General features: G+C 45.0%; 1 long non-coding RNA gene across 2 annotated transcripts; it reads right to left on the bottom strand.

Moving 5' to 3' along the window:
• Window positions 1-3,926: 3,926 nt before the first annotated feature.
• On the bottom strand, window positions 3,927-9,956 carry LOC115075461. Of its 2 annotated transcripts, XR_003852523.1 has the most exons (4): window positions 9,829-9,956; window positions 7,997-8,109; window positions 6,019-6,386; window positions 3,927-4,044 (listed from the first exon to the last, which is right to left on the bottom strand). It is a non-coding gene; the product is annotated as an uncharacterized LOC115075461 (long non-coding RNA). The 2 variants fall into 2 exon arrangements; XR_003852522.1 differs by lacking the exon at window positions 3,927-4,044 and having other exon boundaries at window positions 5,774-6,386.
• Window positions 9,957-11,602: the final 1,646 nt, after the last annotated feature.

The following is an 11,602-nucleotide window of genomic DNA, read 5'->3' as shown; positions in this document are numbered from 1 at the left end:
AGGGCCCTGCGCGCCGGGAAGCCTATTTTACATAGGCCTCCCGGCGCGCGCAGAGCCCCGGGACTCGCGTAAGTCCCGGGGTTCTCGGAGGGGGGCGTGTCGGGGGCGTGTCGGGGGGCGGGCCCGGTCGTCGCGGCGTTCCGGGGGCGTGTCGGCAGCGTTTTGGGGGTGGATACGGGGGCGTGGCTACGGCCCGGGGGCGTGGCCGCGCCCTCCGTACCCGCCCCCAGGTTGCAGCCCGGCGCGCAGCAGGCCCGCTGGCGCGCGGGGATTTACGTCTCCCTCCGGGAGGCGTAAATCCCCCGACAAAGGTAAGGGGGGGGGTGTAGACAGGGCCGGGTGGGTGGGTTAGGTAGGGGAAGGGAGGGTAAGGTGAGGGGAGGGCAAAGGAAAGTTCCCTCCGAGGCCGCTCCGATTTCGGAGCGGCCTTGGAGGGAACGGGGGGAGGCAGCGTGGCTCGGCGCGCGCAGGCTATACAAAATCGATAGCCTTGCGCGCGCCGATCCAGGATTTTAGTGGATACGCGCGGCTCCGCGCGTATCTACTGAAATCCAGCGTACTTTTGCTTGAGTCTGATGCGCAAGCAAAAGTAGGCTGATCGCGCTTCTTTTAAAATCTACCCCATAGTGTACAGTAAACAAAACAATCAAATCCCCCCGCACCACCACCAGCAAAGCGAGGGGAAAAAACCTCTGGACACCCTTATCGCTTTTCCCCTGCGCTTTCTTCCTGGCTCTGTTATATCCTTCTAAAAATGACAATACAAAAAAATAATGAAGACTGTAACAGTTAAGGCAAGCAGAAACAGTGAAATCCCCACATTTTTCATTTTCTGGATTTTAGCCTAGAATCCCTATCTGCTCCCTCCCAGGTAGCACAGCTGCCAAGGAATCCAGTTCAAAGAGGGCGGTTGCAGGCTAGTCCTGGATTTCCGACAACCCCCATCCTGTTGGATTCTGGCAGCCAGAGCTCTGATTTCACATGGTGGAAGCAGGGATTACAAATACCGCAATGCATTGGGGCTGTAAATTCAATGAACAAAACGGACCAGAAGCCTCTCACCTTGGAACTGGGTCACTTGGCAGCTTAAGCTGAAAGTATTCCCGTGCCCCAATACATTTTGAGACCATTCTTCAAATTCCATTCAGATTCCTGCCACGGACAACAGAGCACCCAGTGACACTCAGCTTCTACTTTGTGGGTGCTCTTGATTACCCCCCAAAATGTAAAATTTTTTTTTCCTTTCTCATATAGAATCTGGCCAGTTGAAATCTTGAAAGGCGAGAGCACGTTTTGATGTCATCAAGCATTTTAAAAGTTATTTTGCCATTGGTTAGTACTCGTAACCACGGCATGTTCTTGAGCAGGGGTGGGCAATTCCAGTCCTCGAGGGCCACAAACCTGTCGAGGTTTCAGGATATCCTAATGAATATGCATGACATAGATTTGCATACAACTAAGGCAGAGTGCATGCAAATCTCTCTCATGCATATTCATTAGGGATATCCTGAAAACCAGACTGGTTTGTGGCCCTCGAGGACCGGAAGTGCCCACCCCTGTTCTTGAGCATGTAAAGTTTTAAAAGATTTAATTTTTTTATTTGCGCACGTGAATATTCTGATGGTGAAGACTTGTGCACAGGACCAGTAACACTGATAAGTAAACGTAATCCTTCCCCAGGCTTGGATTTCCCACTCGGTTGTGTAGGCCCCTGCCTAGAGGTGCCACGGTGAAAGAGGTAACCTCCCGGTGGAGAGGGCCTCTCTCTTAAGCACCACTCAGCCTTAGCAGCTACATCCCCATGAGTCCTGCCCCCTTAAAGACACACGAGCAAGGCGGTGAAACTGAAGTATTGTAGAATTGCCCCCTAGCAGCTTTAAAGGGGGAGGGTCCAATGGGAGACGGCTGCTAAGACTGAGCTCCCCCCACCCAATGGCTAACGGGATGCTCCTTTTACCGTGGTGCGTCCTGAGAGATCCCACGACCCCTGCGGCCTAGGGGTGCCCATAAGGTAAATCCAGTCCCGCCCAGCGCCCTGCAACAATCAGGCTTATGCTATGGTGCGCTGTAAAGAGCCACAGCATAGAGGCAGCAGTTTGCAACGTCACAGCACCGGCTGTGAGTAACTGGGCTGGTACGATAAGCTTACAGCTTTACAGATACCAACCAGATCCGTCCTGGCAGACTGATGGTGGCCTGCTGCCATCACAATTACTATGTTAATATGCTAATCTACAGTATATAAATGCTTTATATTACCTGTCACATACAAACAGATATGTTATGGGATTTCTGTAACTGTAAGGTATCTGACACTGCAATTTTGAAGGCCAATGGTTGCTTACATTTTTAGCTCAGTTATTCTTTATGGGGGTAATTTACAAAAGGGCTTACATTCTTAAAGTTAAAAATTAACTTTACACATGTAAGTTGGCTTTTGAGAATTGCTACAGTACGTGCCATTGAATTGTCAATAGATTTGCACACGTAAATGGGCTTTTGAAAATTGCTACAATAGTATGTCACATTTACGTGCGAAACTCCTTTGAAAATTATCCCGTAGGTAATATTTTATGTGAAGTATAAAAGTGACATAATGATGCTGCATAAAATGATATTGCGCAATTATATATTTTTTTTGTCAATTAAAATGTATTTTGATTATTATAAACAGTCTGGGAGACCATGTTTATCCTCCTGATTTGCTAGTTGTGACAATGAAGACATATAGATGGTTTGCGGTGTGAACTGACCACTCAGTACTAAGTAACGTTATTCGTTTTGCCGTCTGCTGTTGCAGGTGAATGATTTGTGCTTGCTTTGCTTGGAAACTGTAGCCGCACACATTTGTTTTCCCCATCGGCTTGTGATTCTTATCAAGGGGCGCGGATCTTTAACTTATCCCAACTGACCAGCTTTCCTCTTCATATATATATTTATTTTTTTTTTGTTAAATTTAAGTTCAGAGGAAGAAAGGAGTGCCATTTTGATGTAAAATACACTAGGCAAAAGTTTCTCAGCATTTCACAGCACGTCCAGCCCTAGGTGTAATGTGAGGAGGCCCAAGGTTGTGACATTTCAACCACTGGGCTATAACAAAGTCTCCGAGCTCACGGATTTGTGTTTGTTATCTCTGGCATCTCGGCATCGCTTTTCCCATGCTATCTGGGCTTGAAATGTCCATTCTGTTGCAAATTTCCTGATCCCATCAGCCAACAGAGCGATATGGAAATTTGGCTCCTTGCTGTTTCGTGCTGCACAAGAATGGCACGCCATGGGGTGTCCGAACCAGCTGATTTCTAGCCCGTGATGGGATGCCATAGACTTTGTCTCTGGAGAAGGACAGCTGTACAAAAGGAAGCATTGTATGGGCCTCGCTCCTGTTCCCCAGCTATGAATGGTCCTGCCAGATCTAGAAGGATGCATCGGTCCTGGGCGCTCAATGCTGTCCAAATGCTTGCAATTCTTAAGACAGAATGGATAATTTGGATAACATTAGACCTGCTCTGGAATGAGGAACATGCCTGTGTGTAATTATTATATTTTAAAGATTCTGAATTTTAGTTTTCAGATGCAAATAATAAAGGTCTTGGAAGAAGAGTTTAATAATCTGGAAAGTTTAGTAGCCTTCTGCAGAAAGACCTGGTGGGGAATTGAACAATTTGCACAATTCAGAATATAATATTTCCTACCCTTTTTTTGTCATCTAACAGAACCCTCGTGGCATGGGTTCCATCATATTCAAGGCTGAACTGTCAGATCAGAATCCAATGTTTTAGCCATTTCAAAACACCCTATCAATGGAAAGTCAGTTCAATTTAAATGTTTTAGCAACATTAAATGTCTCTAATTTTCCAAATCGTATGGCAAAGATATTATATCTCAATCAAGTGGCCCAAAGAATACAGTATAATACTCACCAATAAGAAGCAAAATAGAGGGCAAGCGACCACTGGTGATGCACCGACAATGCTTCTCACTGCCCTGCGTCAGGCCTGGGTTCAATTCATAGTGCATGTCTTCTGTTCCGTGTGCCAGTCAGGGCTGGGGATAGGAAGTCATAGTCATTGTGTAATAGCGACACCTAGTGGCTAGATTTTGGAGCCAGGATTGAAAGTTCTAGAAGGAGCTATGGCACAGTGTTTCCCAACCCTCTCCTGGAGGCACACCTAACCAGTTGGGTCTTCAGGGTTGCCACAATGAATATGCACAAGATAGATTTGCATGCATTGGGCTTCCAGTGCTCCAGTGTAAGACGCATGTACTTAAAGGGAGATGAGAACACAATAGGCTGACGAGAAATAACAATTGCAGAAAGATGTTCTATTTAACTTTGTACCATGTAGACGTTGTGTCAGCTTCTGTTCACTTAGAGCAGGAGGGTCCCCAGACTATGACCCAAGGGCTGGATGCAGCCATTGGCTGAATTTCACCTGGCCCCTGGCAGCAGTGGCAGGAGTTCAATCTGTCCTGCAGTGGTAGTGACAGCAGCGTATTCTGCTGTTACTCCAAGCTCAGGTATTTGAAGTCAGAAATGCAAGTGAGCAGCGCGGGCAAGGCATGCGGCTGCAGGGCCACCACTGAATGGCTGTATTGTGCATATCTGGCATTGGTGTTGCTTGCGCAGGAGAAGCCACTTGGGCCAAAGACCAGGGGAGAGGCTGCAGCACAGCCATAAGAAGGTTTTTGGCTGCTGTGGAGGACAGTGCATGCCACGGGGAGGAAGGCAGCGGGTTCTGCGGGGCTGCCAGGGAAAGGCCAGGTAAGGATGGTGGTTCCTGGAGCTCTCAACTGTGCCACCATCTCTTCAGAGCTGGTTGTACTCACATTGTCCACTAAGAATGAGGCTTTGGAGGCGCAGAGTGCAGAAATCCTCATTATTATAACCCAGATACCAAGGGGAGCGTCTCTTCTTGGATTAGGATCTCCAGAGGGGGTTGTTTTGCTCATGCCATGAATCTGGCACATTGCAAGAGATGAGAGAGGAAGAAGGGGGAAAGGGGCAAGAAAGGGGGAGACAGTAGAGAGGCAGCAGGAGTGACACCCTCCTGCCATTCATCCACCCTTCCTGCCCCCCCCCCCCCAGTTCCCCAGATGGGCAGATATTGGGGAAGGGGGAGGCAGGGGGCAAGCCTGCTGGGGGGGTGGTAGGGTGGCCAACTTTAGAGAAATCTAGAAATATTATTACCGACATTCCATCTGCTACCCCCCAACACCCCTACTGCCTTCCTCCCCACTTGCCCAGAATTTCAAATCACTGAAAGGGCCAGACATGGTCTCCCCCCCCCCAGTCAAACCCTTGTCAGCAAACAACTCCGAGGAGATCCCAAACTTAGAGATTCATTGACACATACAGGTTGGCCAGAGCTGCCTAAACCTTTGTAATCAACTGAACCCAGTAAGCCTGAAGTCCTGTGAGCATTCAGTTTACACTCCCTGACAGGAGAATAATTTTAAAAGACCTGTGCTCACGTGCATGCCCGTATGTGCACGTAAATACCTGCATGCAGATCTACCCTCGTATTTTATAACCCCTGTGTATTATATACGCACGGGCATAAAATATGCATAATTCTGCACTGCAGCATTCACCTGTATGGAAAGAATCTGTATGAACAGTTACTGAAGTTAGCTGGATAAGTTCTGATTTATCTGGTCAAGTGGCAGCTTTGTCTTGAAAAAGCACTACCTATCTGGCTAAGTAAGTCTTAAATAGTGCTACTTATCCGGATAAATGGTATCATCTTCTTAGTCCAATAAAATGGTATCATAATCTTTTTTTTTTTTTTTATTTATTGATCTTTATTTGAGTGCATTCAAGTGGGCAGACACAGCAGCCACCTTACTTTATGGACATGAAACACTTCAGTTAAGTACCTCTTGAAAAGATTCATTCCTGTAACACTACCAGTTTTAGGGAGCTTTATCAGCTGGAGATTTTCTCATTTCTAAATTATTTCCCATATTCTCAGTTTTCCTTCTTGATAAATCATTATCCTTAATTAAAACGTTACTCACAGTTTGCAGTCACCCGCTGTTTTTCCAGCTCATCAATCTTCTCTTAGTCTTTTCAGTATAGTCCACGCGTGCCACGGATTTGCTTCCAGACTTCTCACCGTGGTAAGAATATTGTGTGGTTCAGTAGTATCAGCCAATCCCAGCTTCAGCTTTGCTTTCCACAGAAGTTCCAGTCTGTTCTCTGGCAGAGAATCTTCATCCTTTAGAAAGTCTCCCCTGTTCCTAGTCTGGAGTTCTCACAATCATTTTTCTCCCCCTGTGGCGTCAGAGTACGGCCTTGAGCTGATTGAGCTTATGCTAGTGGCCTCATTGGTAACTTTTTCCTAATATATTCAGTTAACTTTAGCCTACTCCTTCTTCCATGGTGACTGAAAAGAAAAAGAAAAATCCATTGGTGGCTGCATTTGAGAGATTTATTCAATACGATCACTCAATCTTCTATATATGGCTGTCCGACCACAAATAATTTTTTGTAATGTGGAACCGCTTAGTATATTAACTAATTAGTTTATGCTCAACACATATAGCCTCAGTAAACCTTCTGAGAGTCTCAACTCAATCATAGCGATCCACTACCAATAGCGCTTAAGAGAATGTGCTTCTTTTTTTTTTTTTTTTTAATTGAGTGCTTGTATTGAATAAGTTTTGAGTTTTCATTCTTTGGAATGGTATATACAGGTTGCCTTGCTGCGCATTGGAGAAGTGCCACCTTGTCTTTTGTTCAGGCCACATCTCTGGCACAGAACCACTTTCTGTTACAACCTAGGAGCCTGTCTGTTTCTCTCCTAGGTCTGAACAATAGGGATGTGCATTCATTTGAAACAAAATCATTTTTCAGAAAGAAAAAGCCTATTTTTGGTTTGTTCCAAATGAAATGGACCAAATCATTACTTTCATTTGTATTTGTTTCTGGAAGTACTGAATGTGTGCGCACATCAGAAGCTGTGCGCATCAATGGGCAATTTGTGTGCTTCAAAGCTGTGCACACAGAAGTACTTTTTGTGAGTGCCAATACACGCACCATGAACAAACTTCCAAAAAAGAAAAACACCCCCCCACACACATACACATACACACACACACAAAAGAATGAAATTAAAAAAACAAAATAAACCAAAAATCTTTGGCCTGCATCTACTTGATGGACAATGGTCACCAAAAGAAAATCAAAGTGTGTCTGTCAGTGTTAGCCTCTAATCTCCCTTTGCAGCCTTAGACCCTGATTTTCAAAAGCATTTATATGCATACAGGTGAATTTTCAAAGGAGTTATGCATGTAAATGCAACATACTATCCTAGCTATTTTCAAAGGCCATTTACGCACGTAAAATGCACTTAACATGAGTAAAATCTATGGGCAATTCAATAGCATATATGGTAGCAATTTTCAAAAGTCAAGCAACTTGGGTAAAGTGCATTTACACAGGTAAAACTCATTTTTAAGATCCTAATTTTCAAAAATATTTACACACTTAAAACTGGGTTTTGCATGTATAAATGCACTTTACTTAAGTGGGCTTTTGAAAATTGCTACAATAGAATGTTGCATTTACATTTATAACTCCTTTGAAAATTCACCTGTATATTGGTAGCAAACTTTCATGGCTTAGAGGATGAAGCCACAATGTTCTGATTTCAGCCATTTCACTCCATGTAAAGTTCTTATTTACAGCAGATTTTTTAATATCTTCAAAACTAACAGTTCGCGGAACCTGGAAAATTTTGAAAGTTTGGTTAAATTGGTTCATCAAACCATTTTGAAAAGAGATCTGAAATTGATTTGAAAAAGATCAGGCAAATAGAAGGCAAATGTTTTGTATCTACTTCAAATTATTCACATTTATTTTGAGTTCTCTCCAAACCAGCTGGTAAAAACCTGATATATGTCCCCCAACAGAGCTGGGGAAAATCTGAAAATCCAATCAAAACTGAAGCAAGCTAAAATCTGCCTGGTTTGAGTTCTGGACACTTATTTGTACCTCGCTGCTTGGGTGTCTCTCTCCTGTCATCACCAAATCCTCTGCAGGATTAGTGCTGAAACCTGGTATCTTCAGGACCTGAAAGAGCTGCTATGCTGGGACCTTTAATGAGTCTGAAATGAAAAAAAAAATTACTTTTCTTCCATGGTGCTTGTCAAATGAATATCATTATTATTGTGTTCACTCTCTTGGTCCCCCTTTCTACATGGCTGGGGCAGCTGGCTAGCTGGGCCAGGCCTGCCACCGATACCATTAAGGATATTTTAGTTTCCCCCTTCCTCTTTGCCATCACTCAAAGATATTGAACACAGGGAGATCCATATTCAAAAGCATTTAAATGAAGATATGGGCACTTATTCAGCTAAATTCTAACTAGCCTAATAAGTTAGAGGGCTAGAATTTAGCCAGATAAGTTAGGGGGTGTTCCAGGGGAGTAACTGGAAGGAATCGAGTTAGCCGGCTAATTTAACTGGCTGACTCCGATATTCAGTTGCTGGGTAACTTAGCCAGCTAACCAGGTCATTCATCAAACCTTGATGTGCAATATTACATGTGATACCAGCCTCATCGCGGCCGTACGATGCAAATTAGGGGAAGGGGGTGGGGTGTGGGCGGAGTCTGGGCGGAGTCATGTCCCGGCAGCGCTGCGGGCGATAATGTTTTCTACATTATCGCCGGCAGCACCGCGGGCAATAACTCCACCTTTTCCCATGGCGCTACGGGGGCCTAGTGTTTGGAAAATCTACCCCCTTAGAGGTCTTAATCAAAGGGCCAAGAAGCGGTTGAACACAACAGTGATGCTGTACACAGATCAGTCTTCGAGCAAAACTCCTGACAGCTCAGGGTAGCAGACAAATGGGCCGATACAGTACAGTGCACTCCGACGGAGCGCACTATTAACCTGCTATTGGACGCGCGTTTTCCCTTACCGCTTATTCAGTAAGGGGCGGAAAACGCCCGTCCAACCCGCCGAACCTAAAAGCGCCCTCAGCATGTTGAGGGCCCTATTAGGTATTCGCGTGCGGTTCAGAAAGTAAAATGTGCAGCCAAGCCGCACATTTTACTTTTAGAAATTAGCGCCTACCCAAAGGTAGGCGCTAATTTCTTCTGGCACCTGGAAAGTGCACAGAAAAGCAGTAAAAACTGCTTTTCTGTGCACCCTCCGACTTAATATCATGGCCATATTAAGTCGGAGGTCCCGAAGAGTAAAAAAAGTTTAAAAAAAAATTGGAAATCAGCCGGCGGCTGTCGGGTCGAAAACCGGATGCTCAATTTTGCCGGCGTCCGGTTTCCGAGCTCGTGGCTGTCAGCGGGCTCGAGAACCGACTCTGGCAAAATTGAGCGTCGGCTGTCAAACCCGCTGACAGCCGCTGCTCCTGTCAAAAAGGAGGCGCTAGGGACGCGCTAGTGTCCCTAGCGCCTCCTTTTGCCCGTTTCTACTGCCGGGCCTCATTTAAATACTGTATCACGCGCACAGGCGAGTGGCCTGTGCGCGTGCCAGGAGAGCGGGCGTTTGCCTGCTCTCCCGCGGACTTTACTGAATCGGCCTGAAAGGAAGTTACACGCTTTGATCAGGTTCTTTATGGACAAGCTGTAGGCAGGACAGAACTCTTCCACCTGCAACCTAAAGGCATGGTGCCCGCCTGACGTGAGTTTATAAACATCAGACGAGTTAGTCCTGGCTCTACATATCCTCTTTCAGTGCTTTTCTTGTGAAGGAACTTGCAGAATACTTTGCAAAGTATTTTAAATTTAAAAAAACCCCAACAAAAAAACCCACCAAGACTCACTTATCTCTACTTCCTTGGAAACCGCAGCCAGATAACACTCACCCTTTGTTATATTGTCTGAAGACAGCATGAAAGATTCAATTCTCTACAGTTCCTGAGCCCTGTAAAGAGCAGAATTATGGGGAGTGTATTTAATCCACAACGCTTTCTCCTCACACTGCAAATAAAAGATATTTGGCCCAGCTTGGGGTGGTAAGGGTGAGGAGTTGGTTCTCACCCAGAGATTGACTCTGTCACAGTTTTTGCACACCTCCAAAGTTTGCAGAAAAAGTGACTTTCGTTTTAACTTGAGACATGCTGATTAGGGTTTTGATCAGAGGCTGCTTTGAAGCAACTGAGATATTTCTGCTGAAAAAGAGCAGCAGTGTTTGATTGAATTAGATCTGTCAGCAGTGCAAGATTTGAATTGAGAGCAGTTCAAATCCTTGGAAGCAGCGCTATAATACAGTTATTTTAATAACAGTTAATATTGCCAGTTTAACAAACACAATATAGGGAACCACAAGTGTAGAAGCCACATTACAGCTCTTGAAGAAAAGAATTAATAAAGGAATAAACCTGTTTTGTTTTGTTTTTTAATTTAGGCATTTACCTAGCTCCCTAAAGCAGAGCACTTCCGATAAATTAGATACAAGCACCACATGATCCTTCCCCAAAGAGCTTACAATTGAATTGGATACATGAAGCAAAATTTGTCCTCATGTTGAAAATGTTTATTTATTTATTTTTTTGAGTGGAAAGGAAGTTCCAGCACAAGAAGCCATGATAGAGCGGGTATGCCCAGGAGTACGATCAGGAAATATTGCTTCCCAGAATGGATGGTTGCACGCATGGCACAGCCTCCCAGCGGAGGGGGCAGAAGCAGTAGCAGAATTCAAGAAAGCCTTGGGACAAGCCCAGGAGAATCCAAGGCCACAGAGAAGTGAAGAGCAAGCCAGAGATCAAGCAGGATCTATGGCTCGGCACTATGGTGGTGGTTGAGGCTCCAAGGGAGTTTGCCTGCTGCCACAGCAAGCATCACAGTGCCCGGGCTACGGGGATGTGGACGAAGGCTGCTCAGCATGAGACACCGGCCGCATTCTGTCGCAGTGGGCTCAACCATCACTGTAGGCAGGCTTGGCTGCAAATTATAAAATCTGTTAGTGACTTGGCCACTAGTTGACTTACAAAACATAAGTATAAATGATGTTTTAAAGCCCAAAATGAGTGGTTTACAGTGCTGCCCCTCCTGAGTATGTTAAAGGTTTTGTTTTAAAATTGGCAATCCCATTTAAAATAGCTCCATTTTGTCCTCTGAAACTGAAATATATTAACCCCTAAGAGGTCCATATTTAGCTGCTGTGCGGCTTGGCTGTTTAGCCAGATAAACGTATCCAGCTAACTTAGCCCATATATTCAGCTTGGCCACACTGCTGAATATATCCAGCTATTTCATAGTAATCTGGATACATTTAACCGGCTAACTTGTCTGTTGGCCAAACAGAGTTAGTCAGATAACTTATCCAGCTAGTAAAATTCCTCCCAGTTATGCCCCTGAAATGCTCCTAACTCATTCAGCTAAATTGTAGCCAGCTAACTTATTATGTGGCTAGAACTTAGGCGGCAGATTCACGATGTGCTTTATTTTAGTTACAGATTAGGAGGTAAGATCATCATGAGACCAGAGAACTGGAGAAAAACTACACTGTGGAACTTTTTGTCAAACCTTCTCATCTCCAGAGTCTGCATGGGACTCCCGCCAGGTGAGCTCAATAAAAAATAAAAACTCCGCAGGTCAGCTGGAATGTGGAGGTAGCGTTCACAGCACCAGGGAGGA

This window comes from Rhinatrema bivittatum, chromosome 13 (genome assembly GCF_901001135.1).
Source record: "Rhinatrema bivittatum chromosome 13, aRhiBiv1.1, whole genome shotgun sequence".
In the NCBI taxonomy this organism is placed as follows: Eukaryota; Metazoa; Chordata; class Amphibia; order Gymnophiona; family Rhinatrematidae; genus Rhinatrema; species Rhinatrema bivittatum.
This window is presented reverse-complemented; position numbering and strand designations above follow the sequence as displayed.